Below are 19,240 nucleotides of genomic sequence, written 5' to 3'. Positions count from 1 at the left end.
CGGTGTAATTCTTTCCCTCTTCCCAGTAGTATACAGCCATTAAACTTATTCCTGTTCATGAGTTTAATTTAAAATTAAATTTTCTGAAGCACAGTGGGACAAACTGTCAGTGTTGGATCAAAGTTTTCTGTGGGACTGCTAAATAAAATTTTTCAGAAAATATATAGCACTCTATTCTATCCATGAGGTCCCTCTCTCTGTTTCCTCATCAGAAAGAGGGGGAGAACATCTCTTGCCTTGTATTGGTGGTCCAGGTTGGCCTGGTTCAGCAGGGCTCCATCCATTCAGCAGGTATGTCCTCTTTCCGCTGTGACCAGCATCTGGTCAGCCAAACGTTGGTGTTTCTGTCTCAGCCAACAGCAGCAGTGACCAGAGCATGCCCTGCCAGAGCTCCTTCAGTGGCCTGGCTCTGGGCCGGAGATGGTTGCTGACTGAACCTCGAACTGCAACTCTCGACTCTGTCAGAACCTACCAGAATATCAAGTGCACTACACATGCAGTACTGCTTTTTCTGTATGATCTAGCATTTGTGAAAGTAAACAGTGTATATGAAGTACCATATAAAAATAAGGTAACCTAATGATTTAACTGACTTGATGTAACTCAGTTTTTCTAGCTTCAATTGTATTACTCTGGCTGGAGCTGCTCTTAGCCCTAAACATTCAGTATACACTGTAAATATTGAAGGAAGAAGTTAAGATGCATTTATTAGTCCCAAACACATGCACAGACATGCAAAGGCACACTCATGCAGGTAGGGAAATTTAATCTCTGCTTTTGACCCATCTGGTGCAGGACACACAGAGCAGTGAGCGACCATGTACGGCGCTCGGGGAGCAGATGTTGGGGGAGTAAGGTGCCTTGCTCAGGGGCACTAGACAGGGTAGGGAGACTCTTGGATTTTTTGGACAGATCAATCCAGGTTCGTCTTTTGTTGTCTCTCCGTGGAGTCGAACCAGAGACGAACCAGATACCTTCTAAGTAAGACAGAGAAGTTTTCTATTGGGTAAAAAACTAACAAATATATAAGATTTTCACATGATTTTTATGCTCATAAAACCATTCCTTTATTGAAATTCTCCCTTTGTTCTATTACTTCCAAATGTGGAATGCAATATAAATTACATTTATGGACCAAAAACTGTTTTAATATTGTGACTGATTGGTGCATGTGTAAAACTACAATTTATTTAGGTCATTATAAATATTTACTGCATTGCAGGTCGTGGCAGGTCGAAAGCATTTCATGTGTTCTGCATTACGACAGCATTGAGTTCATGTATAAGAATCCAGCCTTGTCAACGCTAGAGATGTTTTATCTCTCTTCATATTAACTGAATAAAATCATCATCGCATTTCTTTCAGCCGATTCAGGTCCTTCCATACAAATCATGGTTTCACCTTGTTCACATCCAGCGCACTGTAACACTGTATCAGTACATGTGCCTATGCTATTCTGAGACAAATACATTATTTAAGAAGTTCATATGCTGCTCATTTAATTATTTGCTGGTAGATAATTGTTAAAAATGCTTATTCAAATATCAGTCTCCTATTTTACCCTCTTAATCTCTCACCTCACTTAAATTGACTGTGTCCTTTGGCATATTTTTTACAGAATTTAATTGGCGGCGACACAAAACAGCAATTTGACACACTTAAAGTACTCTACCTCTCAGGGAGATGTCATTGAACTGTAAACTGAAAATAGCATCATTACAGCCAGTGTTTATGTTTATACTGTAACCACAGTAATGCTTTATTTCCATAATACGCTGTTCACTAACAGTATGGCATTCTTTCAATCTGAGCTGATATCGTTGCAGACTGAAGCTGCGTCTCTCGTACAGTTGTGTATAAGAATAAAAAAAACTCTCTGTATTGACATAAAAGAGATTTCCAACATAGTCAGCGTCACACAACTGTCACGTGTCAGATTAAAACAAATAATACATTTTATCTGTAAAGCACCTTTCATGAAAACATGTAGCTCAAAGTGATTGCATTTGGCAGCACAAAATAAATAACAAGCAAGCAGATACAGATGAAAGTGCTTAGCACTGCAGAGAAAGCAACCATTTGAGAGATCAGCTAATAATAATGTTTACGTTGAAACATTGCATTGTGGTATTTTTGAAAAGGACACTGGGTCACATTTTAGCTGTGGGAGTTTTTTGAAGGTGGTGTATAAAATAAAGAGTAGTCAGTCACTAAAAGCCTATTGTCAGTGAAAGTATCAGTTTACAGTGAAACTGTCTGTCATCTATTGTTTAGTTTTTGCATGCTTGGCCCCAATAAGCTGTTAATCCTGATTATTTAAGATATTCGAAGTTTGTTATGGAAATTATCTATATTTTGGGACGATGGAGATGAGTTGATTGTACTTCAAAGCAGCTCCTGCATAACAATTTATCTAAATCATGCATAAAAGTTCAGTTTTGGTCTTTGAACGAACATTTTGACTGAACAAATTCAACTCAAGGCCCTCTTCCCAGTTTTTACAATGGTTTGCCTATATTGCAGTGAGGTTAAAAGCCCTGCAGAAAGTTAGTAAATGGCACTTGAATTGCAATTGGCTTGTCAGACTTATATTTCAATACTTACAAAAAAACTTGAGAAATTCTGCAATTAAATGTTCCCACGACAAATTTACCCCCAAGCATACACATAATATTTAACTTAGAGATAAACTAAATTAGGAAGCTGACGAGAGTTCCAGAGCTGATGGGCCTCTTCACAATCTTTCGCACTAGCAGCAGTTCTTGTCAATGAGGAAGGAATTGACATGGGCATTTTGGCAAAAAACCACAGTACAACAAATTGCAGTAAGTGAGTAAGTAAATGCTACTTTTAAAAAGAACACAACTTTTTTCAGATCACAGGAAATGACATCCCAAATTTTTGACATGATCCCTACTTGAAAAAAGCATGATCAGACAAGTCTTGCTACTGCCGGTGAGTGAAAGCCACAGCTTCTTGAAATTAATGTTTGTTGGAAAGCAGCTAAAACTCATCTTAATTTTACCTCATGGGCAGTAGCTCCATTATTAACAAAAACAAAACAGAACTGAAACAGCAAAACACTTGGCTATTGCCCAAGCTTTTGTTCATATGAGACAATTTATTCTCTGGCTTTATCTTTTGTTGTTTTGTTTCAGCTCTTGCTCTCAGGGCTGCATTGTTTTCCCCTCCAGGCCTCACACCAAACCCACTCCTACTACCTGCCTTCACCATCCCACTTGATGCTCTGAGAAGTGGTGCTAAATACACTTGACCTTGGCAGACCAGTAGGGGCCACCCTGTGGGGGCCCGGCACTGGCATCATGGGTCCCTGTCTTGGTGCCAGTGCTGACGTTGCCGCAAGGGTTTGGCAGGGATTATGGTCTTTGGGTGAAGATCACTGTGGCATGTTCAAATAGGAGAGGAGACTGCCAAGAGAAGGGGGCAGAGACCCGGGCTGTTTATCTGGGGCTCTGACACACACACTTCCACGCTCAGATGTGGAATCACAGACTCACAGTTAAACAGATTTTGGCACAGAGACAGAAAAACACATATACTGTACATGCAAACACATGAGAGCATGGACACATGCATGTGCATCAATTAACAGCACTCTTAAAATATCTTCGTATTAATAAATCTATATATATGAATGAAGTATGTATCCATTTGTTTGTTTGTGTATCAAATATATTTGATTATAAAAGGAAACACACTAGCAGCATACAGTGGACATCAACACTTTCCAGAAAGAAAAATGATCACAAACCAGGGTAGCAGGATACATCACTGACCAATCCAGTCCTCAGACTGTATTGATATGACAAAAGATTAGAGACGGCTCAAAACCAATTCTGAGCACCTCTCCAGTCTGCAAGTCAAAATTTGAGAGTGCACAGGAATGGGTTGTAGACTCAGGACCTTCCAGTGGAATTTTTCCCTCCTTCCTGTGTGAGATGTAGTAATAGCATACACATCAAGTACCAGTGCTTTATAGATGTCCACTTAGTAAATCATTCCACAGGTTCAGTTGTATTCACATGACAAACTCTTCTGGAAAAAAATTAGTTTATGGCTGGTAAGGATCATCTTCAGAGTAAAAATAAAAAAAATGTTAAGCTTAGCATAGGGGAGTGGATAGGACATTAACTACAGTGTCTTGTAAAACATTTTTGACAGAGGGCATTATCTAAAAGAAGCAAAAGATAATGTCCGCACCATTAGTGGTTACAGGTGGTATTATTGTTTAGTCACTGTCATAAAGATGAAGAACGTGGGTGGTTTACTCACAGCCAGCTCCCAAAGTTGTTGTCAACACCCCTTTTGAGATAACAGAGGAGAAGAAAGAAATATGTACACTGAAGAGGTAAATTTACGTTTTCACAATGTTATACTGAATTTGTAAACTGCCAAAAGCTATTGCATCGATGTTTATTGCATAGAGCAAAGTTTGAGTAATGTTATTGCTTTGTACAAACAGGTCAGAACATAGTGGGAATCTTTTTCTGTCTAAAGCAGGAAAAAACTTAAAAAATCATAATTGTAATACATAACCTCTAGTTTAACATTAAAATTCAATCAATCAACTTTAATTTCTTTTCATCACAAATCATTTTATCTCATAAGTGTGAAATCCTCTTCCTTTAACCCTTAGCAAGAGTGAGGATAAACTAAAAAGTAAACTAAATCTAAAAAAAGTAAGAACCTTAATGCAGAACCATCCAGTAGTTTGAAGTTGGCTGCTGGTTAACTTCTGATCCAGGGGAAGGAAGGCCTATACTGCGTGTCTTTTTTTTTAAATGTCCCAGAACCCTTTTCCATCAAGCTTCTTGTTTTAACTCTTTCCTATCAATGGTGATTCTTTAACTCTTGCAAAGCTGAGCGGTTTTTGTCACTTTGGCTGTTATTCAGTAGACACCAAGAGAACCCAATTCCATTGGTTTGGTGACACAAAAGGTGTTGTAGTTCTTTTGGGCCATTATTCAAGTCCTAATTTGTCAGTAAATACAAAAGCAAGAGCAAGGCTTATATTTGACCACTAAAATAATGAATGCCGTTTAAGCCCTATGAGACAAATTGTGATTTGTGAATATGGGCTATACGAATACAATTTGATTGATTGATTGATATCACATCACACTGTGTACTTTCAGCATCTCACAAACAGTTTCTATTATCAGCTTCACTGTCCACGTGTCCAAACTGGCCCACCAGTCATAATTTCTGTCCCACAAGATCATTTTGATAATTTGTCATCGTAGACTCACATATGAACACTTGAGAAGTGTGTCCATATGTGTGTTACATATGAACACTTGAGAAGTGTTCATATGTTGAGTTTAAAACTCAACATATTTTTTAAACATTGAGTTAAAAAAAAATTAATTGAGTTTCATTTAAAAAAAAAAATTACTATAAACTCTAAATAAAAAAGATATAATTTAGCAGTTTCAGAAGATAAATTGCAGTCAGCATTACAAATGGCACAAACAGGCCAGTCCCAACAGACAGGTTTAAAATGGGCACTGCAGAATAGTTCCATCTTCTTGAATTCACTGTTCAAATTTGTTCCACAAACAAGAGAGGAGCCAAAACTGTTTACCAGTGTCTCACACTGCTTTTTTAGGACACAGGGTTCACAGGACAGCTCTGGCACCAACTTCCTCTCCTGGTAGTTGTTCAGTGAAGGGGAGCGGCGGTGTGCCAGCACAGAGCCATTTGGTGTCACTTGCAGGGGCAACGGTAAAGACAGCAGACCTTGGCAGGGGGGCAGCGAGACTCATTAGAGTCATTAGTTTCAACTCATTTCTGTGTCAAGTCTCCTTTGCCATGCTGGCTGAGAGGAGGGTGGGGGATTGCGGATGGGAGGGTGGGGGCATTTTGGTTGCGGTGAAGAGTGTGCAGGTCTGTAACAGCCATTAGCATTAGGGTGTGATGGATGTGGCCGGCTGAGGTGCCACAAGGCAGAATGTGCACAGTCAGCAGCCTGACTTCCTTTTCTCCAAACTTCTAACTGGCTGTTGGAGAGAAGCAAACAAAGAAAAAAACATCAATAACAAAAAAGGAAAGAGAAAACTGTTAGTGGTCCTAGGAGTGTGAAAATGCCCTCTTGGTATGAGCTTATTAGAAAAGGTCAGAGCTCAGCGTGAACTGGGCAGCAGCATTAGTAGATCATCTGTGTAGACGAACATTCCTCTACAGGGACCCTGAAAAGTGAAGCGGGTGCTCAGATGCTATTAGCTGCAGCAACATTTCTGCTACCACTGAATGCTGTATTGAGATCTGAGGGAGCCTACTTCAGAGTGTTTTCACAGTTGGTTAACAGCAGTCTTTTCAAGCACTAGAGCAGTTTCTCTCTCAAGGTTCATTCAAACCAATCACTATTGCTACAGATCCCACTCAGCAGTAGCTGCTCCTTCACATCAGCTAATTCAGCCAGGTGAGACTGATTCCTATATCACACACACAGACTGACACATATATTTATGTTTTATAATATATATGTCCACTTGACATTCACACTGAGATTTAGCCTCCAGAAGAGGAAACTAATTTATCGTAATACCTTCTCTGCATCGAGTTAAAAACAGCACCCACTTAAACCTATTGATTTTACACTGGCTGCAGAAGTTTTGGTTTATCTCCAAACTGTGAAGTACATGCTGCATTTCAACCCACAGCCTCACTGCATCATCAATTAAAGCAACGACCTGCATGCACTAATTTTGTCTTCTGTTTTCTTATTCTTTTAATATAGGGTTATAGTGTTATCACATTGCATTCCATCCCATATTTTTAAAGTCCTCACACAGATACCGAAATCACAGAGACGAAAAGACTAAACTGCATGATTGTCTAATACTACATCTACACTACTACATATTTGCTTGAAAATGCATCAACAGGATAGACGTGTTGTCTAAGTTACGTTTAGTTGTTACCCTAAAACAGTGAATTTTAGAAACGTTGCTGTCCCCCAGAAAACCAAGCAGAAAGAGAAATGTTTGGAAATGATGATGAAGACACTCACAGCCGCTTGCTGATTGGGTCTTTTTAAGTCATGACATAGCTTTTGCTGATTACACACCTGCTTATTTGATCTACCACAATTCCTGGTCACAATATTTGCATTTTCTAGTGTGTTATAAGGACCCATGTTAACATAGGTAGGGTGCCAAAATGCTTTTGTGGACAGAGATAGTTTTAGTTTGTAATTGAAAAACTAAAATTTAGAAGTACAAAAATATAGAACTACCTTATCTTTTTTCTCATTAAACCAGCCACTCTAGTATAGATTCAGCCTACATACAGCAGAGCTCTTCTGCATTTCTTTCATTTGGTCTTCACTTTGACTGTGTTGCTTGCAGTAGAGGAACATGGTTGTGTCTTCCTCTCCAAGTGGACAGCTGTCTTCAAGACATCTTCTGTTTTCTTCTACTTCTTTCTTTGTTTTCAAGCTGTTCCTTACTCGAGGATCACACGCCTCCAGGCTTTGCCTGCTATCACTCTCCCTATGGCCCTCTTTTTCTTTTCCTCCTGCCTTTTCCGCCATCCCTGCCTCTTCACAGTCAATCACCTGCTTCTTTTCTTCAGTTTTCATGTTCGGCTGTTGACTTTTGTTTCCTCTGTACATCTTGTAGGTCAAACACATCCAAGTGGATTCGCCTGTGGCCTGACATTAAATGAAACACATACTCGACCCCGATACCATGGCTTGTTTGCTCTCTTGCTTTTACAGGCATCTAAGATAGACACACTCACACACACACTATATGCAACAAATCAGCCGAGTGTAAAAGTGTAAAAAAACAAGGGAATAGAGTACATTGTGCCTTGAGCTATACAGAGTATGGATCATGTCCGGGCAAAACAAAATTTAGTTATACATATATATATATATTATGGCTGTCGAACAATAACAATTTTAAATCAGATTAATCAAAGGGTAGCTGTAATTAATCTGATTAATCACCATTTCTTAATGCCCGAAAAAGTCCCATTTTTCAGTATATTGTTGTGGGAATGGAAAGAAAAATGACAGAAAGCAGATATATACATTAAACTTTTTTTTTTATTGATGACAAATCCAAATGACAGAGTTAAGATTGAAAAATAAAAAAAATCAAACTAAAACATACCACACCATAATTTAATGTGGCTGTCTCTTTGCTATGCCTCTGAGCAAGTATCGAATGATGTTATTCCGATTTTTTTTTTTTTTATCAACCTCAAACAAACTTTATCCTAAACAATAATGGGGCATCTTAGCCTTTGCTCTTTTAGTTTTTTTTAGTTTTTTTATTTTTTAGTATAGGATCGTTGAATAAAACTTTTTTTTCCAATTTAAATCAAACAAACAACTAAACCCCTCTCCTGGAACCGTCACCTTATCGTGGTGGAGAGGTTTGCGTGTCCCTATGAACCTGAGGGCTGTGTTGTCTGGAGCCTTGTGCTCCTGGTAGGGTATCTCATGGCAGAGTGGTCTCAGGTGAGGGGCCAGACTAAGAATGGTTCAAAAACCTCAATGAATAACGGAACGAGAGGAGATCCCCGGCCCGGAGGAAGCCCGGGGCCCCCGTCTGGAGCTAGGCCCAGACGGAGGGCTCGATGGCGAGCGCCTGGTGGCCGGGTTTGCCACGGAGCCCGGTCGGGCATAGCCCGAACAAACTACGTGGCATCCCCCTCTCTTCATCCCATGGGCCCACCACTTGTGGGAAGACCCGTTGGGGTCGGGTGCGCAGCCACATGGGTGGCAGCGAAGGTCAGGGGTCTCGACGGACCAGACCCGGGCGGCAGAAGCTGGCTCTGGGGACGTGGAACGTCACCTCGCTGTGGGGAAAGGAACCGGAGCTTGTGAGGGAGGTGGAGCGCTATCAGTTAGATCTGGTGGGGCTTACCTCCACGCACAGTCTCAGCTCTGGTACCGTACTCTTGGATAAGGGTTGGACTCTATTCTTCTCCGTAGTTGCCGAGGGCGTGAGGTGCCGGGCGGGTGTGGGGATACTCATAAATCCCCGGCTGAGCGCCGCGGTGTTGGAGTTTACCCCGGTAGACGAGAGGGTCGCCTCCCTGCGCCTAAGGGTTGTAGGGGGGAAAACTCTGACTGTTGTTTGTGCGTATGCACCAAACAGCAGTTCAGAGTACTCGGCCTTCTTGGAGACCCTGAATGGAGTCCTGTATGGGGCTCCAGTAGGGGACTCCGTAGTTCTGCTGGGTGACTTCAATGCCCACGTGGGCAACGATGGAGACACCTGGAGAGGCGTGGTGGGGAGGAACGGCCTCCCTGATCTAAACCCGAGCGGTTGTTTGTTATTGGACTTCTGTGCTAGTCATGGATTATCCATAACAAACACCATGTTCGAACATAAGGGTGCTCATAAGTGTACCTGGTACCAGAGTACCCTAGGCCGAAGATCAATGATCGATTTTGTGATTGTGTCATCTGATCTGAGGCCGCATGTTTTGGACACTCGGGTAAAGAGAGGGGCGGAACTGTCAACCGACCACCATCTGGTTGTGAGTTGGATCAGGGAATGGGGGAAATTTCCGGATAGACCTGGTAAGCCCAAACGAGTAGTGCGGGTGAACTGGGAACGTCTGGAGGAGGCCCCCGTCCTAGGTATCTTCAACTCACACCTCCGGCGGAATTTTTTTGGCATTCCTGTGGAGGTTGGGGGCATTGAGCCAGAGTGGGCGGTGTTCAAAGCCTCCATTGCTGAAGCTGCGGTGGCTAGCTGTGGCCTCAGGGTCTTAGGCTCCTCAAGGGGCGGTAACCCTCGGACACCGTGGTGGACACCGGTGGTCAGGGAAGCCGTCCGATTGAAGAAGGAGGCCTTCCGGGATATGATATCCTGGAGGACTCCGGACTTGGTTGCAGGGTACCGACAGGCCCGAAAGGCTGCAGCTGCTGCCGTATCGGAGGCTAAGCAGCGGGTGTGGGAGAAGTTCGGAGAGGCCATGGAGAAGGACTTTTGGTCGACACCAAAGTGTTTCTGGAAGACTATCCGGCACCTCAGGAGGGGGAAACGGGGAACCATCCAAGCTGTGTACAGTAAGGATGGGACTCTGTTGACCTCAACTGAGGAGGTCGTCGGACGTTGGAAGGAACACTTTGAGGAACTCCTGAATCCGAATAACACGCCCTCTCTGTTGGAGGGAGAGCTCGAGGTTGATGGTGTTTCGTCGTCAATTTCCCTGGTGGAGGTCACTGAGGTAGTCAAACATCTCCGCAGTGGCAAAGCCACAGGGATTGATGAGATCCAGCCAGAAATGCTAAAGGCTCTGGGTGTTGAGGGGCTGTCATGGTTGACACGCCTATTCAACATCGCGTGGGAGTCGGGTACAGTGCCAAAGGAGTGGCAAACCGGGGTGGTGGTTCCCCTGTTCAAAAAGGGGGACCAGAGAGTGTGTACCAATTACCGGGGTATCACACTTCTCAGCCTCCCTGGCAGGGCCGGCCGTAGCACATTTGGCGCTCTAGGCAAGCTTCACTCCTGGCGCCCCCCCCCCCCCCCCCCCCTCACACGAAAACTTATTACAAAATTATTTCTCTCTTCGTCGAAGTTGCTTGGACACACACACTCTAACCATAAGCCTCAATGTGCTAGCATGTTCTGACAACACCAAGGAGGTTCGTACCTCAATTTTTGCCTCATTTTACCCTAATGTTAGATTATTTTTTTTTTAAATTAATCTAATTAAAGTATATCTGTAGAATACAGCATGAATGCAGCAGCAGTAACGACACGGAGCATTCAGTTCCACATCCAGACTGCATCTTATTCAAATTAAACACAATTTCAAGCACAAGCATTTCTTTGAGTGTAACTGCATTTTTAAGTGCATATAACATACATTCAATTATTATGGTGTCTCTTTCCTCCAAACATCTTAATATACATCATCACTCATAAAGAAATATAAACATTTACAATATAGACCTATTGAACATTAGCTTATAACTGGTCTTTATAAGGCACAATAACAATACATGAATTACAGAGTCTGTGTGTGTCGGAGCTGAACGACACACTGTAAAGTAAACAATATACTATCGCGACCCGCCTGCAAGACGACGTGCAGGTAAAATAAACACCTATACAGGCGAGTGTCTCCCCTCACTGCCCAGCGGAGTTTCTAAGTTTTACCAGTCAACACGTCTCAATGACACCCGTGGTGATCAAGCGAGGCTTTAGGAGCTAACGTAGGTGACTCTCACCCACTACTACCCTGTAGAATACAGGATGGAAGCAGCAGCAGGAACGACACGGAGCATTCAGTTCCTCATCCAGACTGCATCTGTCAGTACGGGGTGCAACTGGTCCCGTGCCAAACGTTCCACCTGAGTGCTGTAATTTACTGATTTCTCTAATGAAACCACTTAAATTACTGTCAGAGTAATTAAATAAAATATTTTTGGCCATACCACATAGAGAAGGGGGCGCCAAAAACTCTGCCTTTTTTATTTTATTTTATTTTTTGCTCTGCGCAGTTTTTGGCGCCCCCCTCTGAATGGCGCCCTAGGCAACCGCCTATGTCGCCTGTAGGAAAGACCAGCCCTGCTCACTGGTAAAGTCTACTCCAAGGTGCTGGAAAGGAGGGTTCGGCCGATCGTCGAACCTCAGATTGAAGAGGAACAATGCGGTTTTCGCCCCGGACGTGGAACTACGGACCAGCTCTTCACTCTCGCAAGGATCCTGGAGGGGGCCTGGGAGTATGCCCATCCGGTCCACTTGTGTTTTGTGGATCTGGAGAAGGCGTATGACCGGGTCCCCCGGGAGAAACTGTGGGAGGTGCTGCGGGAGTATGGGGTAAGGGGGTCTCTCCTCAGGGCCATCCAATCTCTGTACTCCCAAAGCGAGAGCTGTGTTCGGGTCCTCGGCAGCCAGTCAGTTTCGTTCTCAGTGGGTGCTGGTCTCCGCCAGGGCTGCGCCTTGTCACCAATCCTGTTTGTGATATACATGGACAGGATATTGAGGCGTAGTCGTGGTGGGGAGGGGTTGCAGTTCGGTGGTCTGAGGATCTCGTCACTGCTTTTTGCGGATGATGTGGTCCTCATTGGATCATCGGCTTGTGACCTTCAGCACTCACTGGATCGGCTGGTGGCCGAGTGTGAAGCGGCTGGGATGAGGATCAGCACCGCTAAATCTGAGGCCATGACTCTTAGCAGGAAACTGATGGATTGCTTACTCCGGGTAGGAAATGAGTCCTTAGCCCAAGTGAAGGAGTTCAAGTACCTCGGGGTCTTGTTCGCGAGTGAGGGTACTATGGAGCGTGAGATTGGCCGGAGAATCGGAGCAGCGGGGGCGGTATTGCGTTCGCTTTACCGCACCGTTGTAACGAAAAGAGAGCTGAGCCGCAAGGCAAAGCTCTCGATCTACCGGTCGATCTTCGTTCCTATCCTCACCTATGGTCATGAGGGCTGGGTGATGACCGAAAGGACGAGATCGTGGGTACAAGCGGCCGAGATGAGTTTTCTCAGAAGGGTGGCTGGCGTCTCCCTTAGGGATAGGGTGAGAAGCTCAGTCATCCGTGAGGAACTCGGATTAGAGCCGCTGCTCCTTTACTTAGAAAGGAGTCAGCTGAGGTGGTTCGGGCATCTGGTAAGGATGCCCACTGGGCGCCTCCCTTGGGAGGTTTTTCAGGCACGTCCAGTGGGGAGGAGACCTCGGGGAAGACCCAGGACTAGGTGGAGAGATTATATCTCAACACTGGCCTGGGAACGCCTCGGGATCCCCCCGTCAGAAATGGTCAATGTGGCCCGGGAAAGGGAAGTCTGGGGCCCCCTGCTTGAGCTGCTCCCCCCGCGACCCGACCCCGGATAAGCGGATGACGATGAGTGAGTGTGAGAGAAACAACTAAACCTTTACACAATTAAATGTAAGTGACAGTAAAAGAAAGGCAAGTAAATGTACATTTCAATTTATACAGAGAAAACAAGTAAATTTTGCAAAATCAATTCATATCTTAGAACCTGTTTGCTGACCATTGTTCATCAGGTCATCTTATATCATAGTAGATGAATCCTTTGATTGAAGTCATTCTCTGGGTAACCACTAATATCCCGATTCCATGGCAGTGTTAATTAATGTCCTGCTCAAGTTGAATAAAGATGGGCAGAGACATGCACCTACCTCCACTTTTCTGACCTGCTAACCTGCTGTTAGCGAAGCCCAATACATAGCATATACATTAGGTATGCATACACACAGGTCTGTATATAAATTATACTGTATTGGTAGAAAGATCCTGCAGATACTTCCTATCGATGTTATTCAGGGCCTGTTGGAAACTACCCAGACTAGAAGGGGGGATTGGCCCTTTCCAGCCTTCCCGCACACCCAACCTCACTGCATTTCTGTCTATCTGTCTCTTTGTCAATGCATCTCCAGGGAAATCGAGGCCCTTTGCTGACACACCTCTCTCGCTCACACACACATACACTTTTTCGCTCTTTCTGTATATCACTCTTGTTCTTTCCATCCATCTCCGTGCCTTTCTTACCACAGTCCCAGGGGTATTTGAGGCCTGAGCATCCACTGTCGCATCAGGAGTCATCCAGTGTGATAGAATGATGAGCATTACACAGGCCCAGGCCTGCTGGCCCAGCCCAATATACACACACAAAGACTCAGTGTATACAGAGACAGAGGGAAACAAACATGTTGATTATGGCTTTACTGTCACCAGCTCATCCTAAAGCTCAGTCTGCTGCACAATAAATAATAAATGCAAAGCCTCCCTCCCTAACCCGTCAGTTTAGAGTCTTAAATCAATAATTTATCTTTCTTTATGAATGGAATGGCTATCATCTTATTTATTTTTACTTTTTCCTTACTTCCTGGAGCCAGGACTTCATTAGCCGAGCTTAGCATAAATCCTGGAAGTATAAGAAAACTGCAAACCTGGCTAAATCCTAAATTGAAAAATACACATAATTTCACAGTGCATAGGTGTGAGCTTGTTTTTGTCACATTTATGTGTAAACGATTTCGCCACTAGAGAAGGATTCAATAGAATCCAAAGAATAACTTCATGGCACTGCCCTTTCTACATTTGAGGTATGTGGTCAAAGGTATGTGGTCAAAATATTAGAAAATAATAACTTCGCAAACCTATTGATGCGAGACATAATTATGAGGTGAGTGTTTAAAAGTAATCTACAAGGAGACATTCTGGTAGACACCAACTAGATTATGTTATCCTCCTTATTGCAGTGTGCCCCTCACCTACACTTTGGTTTTGTACAGGAGAGTCTAGTTTAGCTAGGCAGGATTTTACTTTTTACTTATTTTCCAACTTGGCAGAATCTGCTTACTTATCTCAATTGATATAAAAAAAGAAAATGTACAAAATGCTAAATCTATACATGTTTACTTGTTCTTATTCTTTTCAAATTATTATGGTCCTTACAAAATATTTGGAGCAAACAATTGATCCAACCCAAGGGACTCTCATGGACTTGCTCTGGCAATACGTAATAGAAAATAACTTTGGTCTATTGGGAGACCCTCTCACACATAAACCTGGGCTGAACTTTAACAGTAGAGGAACTCACTTATCATTATCTATCTGTCTTCTCAATGTGTGATGGTAGTACAATCACATTCTGAAAATTAGTAAAGTCATTAAGGAATATGTCCTCCGCACTGTTCCCTTTGGTAATTAATAACATAAAAGGCCCAGTGATAATAAAAGTGAAACAGGCTTTTAATAATAATTTATAATTATCTTGTACTTGAAAACATATCATACCTGCTGTCAACAAATAATTGGCTGACAACTAATAACTGAATGCAAATACATACACAGGTGTTTGTCTATATGCACACGCTTTAAATAAATCATAGTGTTAAATATAAATATAGTGTCTGTGAGTCTGTGTGTGACTGAGAGATAATTACAAGTTTTTGTGTCCTTAAGGGATAGGGTTGTTGCTATGAAAAAAACAAATAAGCTGATTAATACAAAAAGATAAATTAAATGAATGCATCAGAACAAAAAAATAATGTGCAGAGGATCTGAACCTACACTTATATAAATATAGTATAGTGTGAAAATGTGTAAGGCAGGAGAGTGAACCTGTGTGTTTCTCAGACTTGTGCTAGAGTGATTGATCTGTGTTGTGTTAGAGTGGATAAAGGTGAAAGGGCTGTTCTCTGACCTTGATCAGACAGCCACTGTTCAAGATTACAAACTTTGTCTTTTCCATCAGTCTCCTGGTTTTCAAAATGTCAGAATCACACCAGTGTGGGACCTTTGACCTTATCCTGTAACACCCCAATTATTGAAGGTTCAAAGGATGAAGCTAGCATTATTTAGGGACAGTGGGAGGCCCTATTGAGATTTGTAATCTGTTTTTGTTTCTTCCATCAACATATCCCATACAGAGACAAAAACTTACTTAATGTTTGTTTGTAACAACAGAAGATTTGCAGATTCACAAATTGAATTAATACATTTTTTCTTCATAATTAGTTATCCTTGTTATCCCTCCATCTATTGCTTACAGAGTTTGTGTTAATTGATTTCTGACTGCAGCTGCAAAGTTAAGGCGTGGATACAATTTAAATGGCCGATGTATAGGTCATGGTAGAACTTTTTAACAAATTAAAGTAAACTCTTATTATCATAGTTTTGATCATTGTAGGAAGGGCTTTCCCATTTTCTTCATATTTATAATTTGTGCTGATAACTACCAATTTCTAGTTTTGTTATCACCTCATTTCTCCATCATGCTGTTACTGTGGTAAATTTGATCAAAATTGTTCAGTTTATTAACATCAAGGTACTGAATATGGATGGAGGGCTCGTGAGATGATCCTGAGGAGTTGGAGCTGGAGGCTTGGTGAAGCGAGGAAGTAAAGAAGATCACAGAGAGTCATGGCGTGGGCGGGTGGAAGGGCGCTGGAAAGAGCAGAGCAGGTGAGCAGCTTGAATCAGCACAGGGCAGGAGGATAATGGTCCTGAGGCGTGCGGAAACAACAGCAACATGTCAAGAAGCAAAAAGTCACGAGAGACCACACCAACACACAAAGACAGAGACAGACAGTTAGACAGGGGTGGAAACACACTCAAAGGAGGGAATAAGCAGAGTACATTGAGGAACACAGATTACAATCCCAGATCCTAACCAACATTTTATTACAAATGTTTCATGTTAACTCTAATAACCCTTTTTGGAGTAACTGCTATAACTAGAAAATTCCTCCTGCCGAGAAATTTCGAATGGGTGCCTTCTACGGCCGGGTCGAAAAGAGACGTTTTGTTTTGTTGGGAAGAGAGACAGAGACCCAGAGTGAGAGAGATATCTCACAGTCACTTAGTACTAGAGAATTAATAAATCAAACGAAAATAGAGAGTAGCCACAAAAGGTTTTAATGTTGAAGGAAATAAGATTTGTTTAACAGAATGAATAATAATATAGACCGTTCATACACTAAAAACTATTTTCTTGGCAATAAAAATTTCAAATCGAATTAGAATAACTCAGATATGGGGGCGCCCTTAGCTCAGTTGGTAGGGCGTCCCCCCCATGGGCCTAGGCCAGCAGCGGACCCGGGTTCGATTCCAGCCCGCGGTCGTTCTCTGCATGTCACTCCCCTCTCTGCCCCATTTCAACTCTGTCTCTCTACACTATCAATAAAGCATAAAAATGCCAAAAATAATTCTTAAAAAAAAAGAATAACTCAGATATGCAGTGACAATATTTCATAGAATACAGGTAGAACATCAATACATTAGAAAACAAAGTAAATCATGATGGCTTAATTGTGTTGTTGAAAAATATGTTTTAATATCGATGTAGTCAATGGCTTTCCCTACATTGGTAATATTTATGAAAGTATACAATGAATACAAAAGTGCGACATTCTCTGTCCATAACCCTCAACAAGAGTAAGGAAAAACTACACATACAAACCCTATTAACGGGGTAAAAAAAATGTAGACACCTCAGAGAGAGCCACATGTGAGGGATCCCTCTCCCAAGATGGACAGAAGTGCAACTGCTGCCGCTTTATCAGATCTTAAATTTAAACATTTAAAGTAAATTGAAATATTCAAGTCCTCGAAAGAAATAACTAAACAGAGCACAATGTTAAACCAGATAGTAACAACATACAAGAAAGAGCTATATGAAGAAGGTTAAGACTCCATGAGTTTGCTGCAACCATTCTGGTGAATAGATTGGCTTTGATATGTGGCAATCAATCAATCAATCAATCAAATTTTATTTGTATAGCCCATATTCACAAATTACAATTCATCTCATAGGGCTTTAACAGGGTGTGACATCCTCTGTCCTTAACCCTCAGCAAGAGTAAGGAAAAACTACAAAAAACCCTTTTAACAGGGTAAAAATATGTAGAAACCTCAGAGAGAGCCACATGTGAGGGATCCCTCTCCCAGGACGGACAGAAGTGCAATAGATGCCACGTGCAGGAGAACATCATCAATAATCAAAGTCTCTAGCAGCATTGATGAAGCACAGTCCATGCTCAGCAACCATCTAGACCACGATCCACCATCCAGACCAGACGCCACTTCAGTCCTCAGTCACCGTCCACCGCCGCCCACCAGGAGGACCCATCACAAGCCACCACTGCGGTCCTGGTCCACCACCCGTGCCCAATGCCAACGCGACACAGGGTCCGCCACCAGCACCACGATCAGCCCACATGACTCAGAATCCGCCACACTGGATCCAACACCGCGACCCCCGGTGCGCGATCCACAAACCGTAATCCATGGTGCGGCCACAGAGGCCCTGGATCTGCGGGTGATAAAGCAAAGGGATTCCGGGGAAGGGGGATAGGGATGGAGAAGAGGAAGGAGAAGCTGGAAAGAGAAGCTCCGTGTGTCATGTGTCATAAAATAGAACAAGTAACGTTCTGGCGCACTAATTAGCTCTAACTATAAGCTTTATCAAAAAGGAAGGTTTTGAGCCTACTTTTAAACGAACAGATGGTGACTGCCTCCCGAACTGAAAGTGGTAGATTATTCCACAGCCGAGGGGCTTGATGGCTAAAAGCTCTGGCTCCTACTCTACTTTTAGAGAATTTAGGGACGACAAGTAGGCTTGAATTCTGGGAGCGGAGTGCTCTAGTGGGTTTATAAGGTATTAACAGCTCTTTAAGGTATAAAGGCGCTATATTATTAAGGGCCTTGAAGGTGAGGAGGAGAATTTTAAATTCTATTCTAGATTTAACTGGAAGCCAGTGTAGCGATGCTAATATTGGAGAAATGTGCTCTCTTCTCTTTGTTCTCGTCAGGACACGTGCTGCAGCATTTTGGACAAGCTGTAGAGTCTTTAACGACTTCCTGCTGGAGCCTGATAATAATGAATTACAATAGTCCAGTCTCGATGTAACAAAGGCGTGGACTAGTTTTTCTGCATCTTTTTGTGAAAGGACATGTCTAATTTTTGAAATATTACGCAAGTGGAAAAAAGCGGTCCTAGAAATTTGTTTTAAGTGACTATTAAAGGATAAATCAGGATCGAAGATCACTCCCAAGTTCCTGACTGTTTCATTGGAAGCAAGGGCAATTTCGTCTAGCGCAGCTATATCATTAGATAATGCATCTCTAAGGTGTTTGGGGCCAAGTATTATAACCTCTGTTTTGTCTGAGTTTAATAAGAGAAAATTGCGGGTCATCCAGGTTTTTATGTCCTTGAGACATGTTCGAAGTTTAGTTAATTGATTACTTTGTTCAGGTTTTATTGACAAATATAACTGGGTGTCATCCGCATAGCAGTGGAAATTTACCGAGTGTGTCCTGATAATGTTTCCTAGTGGAAGCATATATAATGAGAATAAAATTGGGCCGAGCACAGAGCCCTGTGGAACACCATGATTAACTTTGGTGCGCACAGATGACTCATCATTAATTTGCACAAATTGGGAGCGATCAGAAAAATACGATTTAAACCAGTTAAGGGCGGTTCCATTAATGTTAATTAACTGTTTTAGTCTTTGTAATAAAATTTGATGGTCAATTGTGTCGAATGCTGCACTGAGATCTAACAGAACGAGGACAGACACAAGTCCCTGATCTGAGGCTATTAAAAGGTCATTAGTGACTTTTGCCAAGGCTGTCTCTGTACTGTGATTGGCTCTAAACCCCGATTGAAAGTCTTCATATATATTATTTTCCTGGAGAAACTCACACAGCTGATTGGCTACCACTTTTTCTAAGATTTTAGAAATGAAGGAGAGGTTAGATATTGGTCTGTAAT

This window comes from Platichthys flesus, chromosome 8 (assembly GCF_949316205.1).
Source record: "Platichthys flesus chromosome 8, fPlaFle2.1, whole genome shotgun sequence".
Taxonomy (NCBI): Eukaryota; Metazoa; Chordata; class Actinopteri; order Pleuronectiformes; family Pleuronectidae; genus Platichthys; species Platichthys flesus.
This window is presented reverse-complemented; position numbering follows the sequence as displayed.